The sequence below is a fragment of the Diaphorina citri genome, unplaced genomic scaffold, assembly GCF_000475195.1.
Source record: "Diaphorina citri unplaced genomic scaffold, Diaci psyllid genome assembly version 1.1 scaffold473, whole genome shotgun sequence".
In the NCBI taxonomy this organism is placed as follows: domain Eukaryota; kingdom Metazoa; phylum Arthropoda; class Insecta; order Hemiptera; family Psyllidae; genus Diaphorina; species Diaphorina citri.
Window position 1 is genome coordinate 137,500 of NW_007377908.1, and position 1,322 is coordinate 138,821.

The 1,322-nt window shown below is 40.1% G+C and overlaps 1 protein-coding gene across 1 annotated transcript in view; it reads right to left on the reverse strand.

Annotated features, from left to right (window-relative positions):
* LOC103509197 (dynein heavy chain 12, axonemal-like) overlaps positions 1 to 1,322 on the reverse strand; it is a 67,152-nt gene that overhangs the window by 48,075 nt on the left and 17,755 nt on the right. The window lies entirely within an intron of this gene.

The following is a 1,322-nucleotide window of genomic DNA, read 5'->3' on the forward strand; positions in this document are numbered from 1 at the left end:
TATAAATAAATGGTCGATTCCTATGTAAAAAGTTGGGAAAAATCCAAAAATGAGGTCAAAACTCCGAAAAAGTAACTTTAAAAAGTCGAAAACTCAATTTTTAATTGCCGTTCTAATGAAAAAGTTCAAAGAGTTGTGACGTCAGATTTCACGTCAAAATGCACAAAAACGCTTACGCACAAACAAACGAAGCGGGAGTCATGAATTATGACGTCATCGTCTACGGGAGCGTATGCCGTGACGTCAAAGTTCACGATTTACCGGTATTTTTTAAATCGATTTATCTCGGGATCTAAAAGTCGTAGAAGAAAAAGAAAAATTCCGTTGGTTCCTGTTCTATGACTTTGAAACATCACCCAAGTAAGCGCAACTGATCTATTTGATAGATATCTACTTTTTGGGTAGGTACCTACCTATTATGTACGTGATGATTTTGATACCTAATACTATACCTAGGTGATGATATTTTTGATTCTATGGTAGGTAAATGTAGGTAGGTATACACATTTGAAGATAAAATCATAAAACAGAAGTTAGCTTATTTTTTATACCTATTAAAAACCTATTCAGTACCTACCTATCAGCGTCCCTAAAGCGAAGAGAGAAAGAAGATAGAATAGAACAAAGCCAGCCGTCCCGAGAACGAACCTTAGGTATCTGTTTCGGACACCGATAAGTAAGTAAGGTACCTATCTTTTTAGGATAAAATCTGGCGGGAATCGAACCCACGACCGTCGTAACCAAGCTCTTAAAATGGACTCCCCTCCAATGAAGAGAACCCAAGTTGGATACAGGAAACAGAATTTGTATGGTCGCCTGATATCTCTTTAGTTAGGTATGCAATGTGCACAGCTTCTCAAAAAGACAGACTTCTGTGGTTTTTCTTCCACTTACCGTCCAAAATAAAACTCTTCGTTGTTCAAAAGTTGAGCGATTTTCTTGTCGAAAGATAAAAGTTTCACTTGCCTGTATCGTGTGAAGTCGACCAGGGTGTGAGGCAATGTGCTCACCACAGTGCTGAATAGTTTGCGAATCTGAGGAAGCAGAAGGAACAAGTTGTTTCCGATCTTGTGCCGGTTCATCTCAAACTTCTTGTAGTTGCTGGTCTTCCCTCCGACACTGAAAATCAGGAGGAATTTTCAATGGTGCACTGAAGATAACCGCAACGTTGCGTATGGTTGGTATCCGGACGGACGACCATCTGGGTATGTTGCGTGCTTTTCCCAGTCTCTCAGGCGGGTGGCTTGTTAAAGCTTTCGCCGAATGGTGTTGGCAGAAAAGAGAAAAAATATCTTTTTGTATCTGCCATACACCGGGGTGAT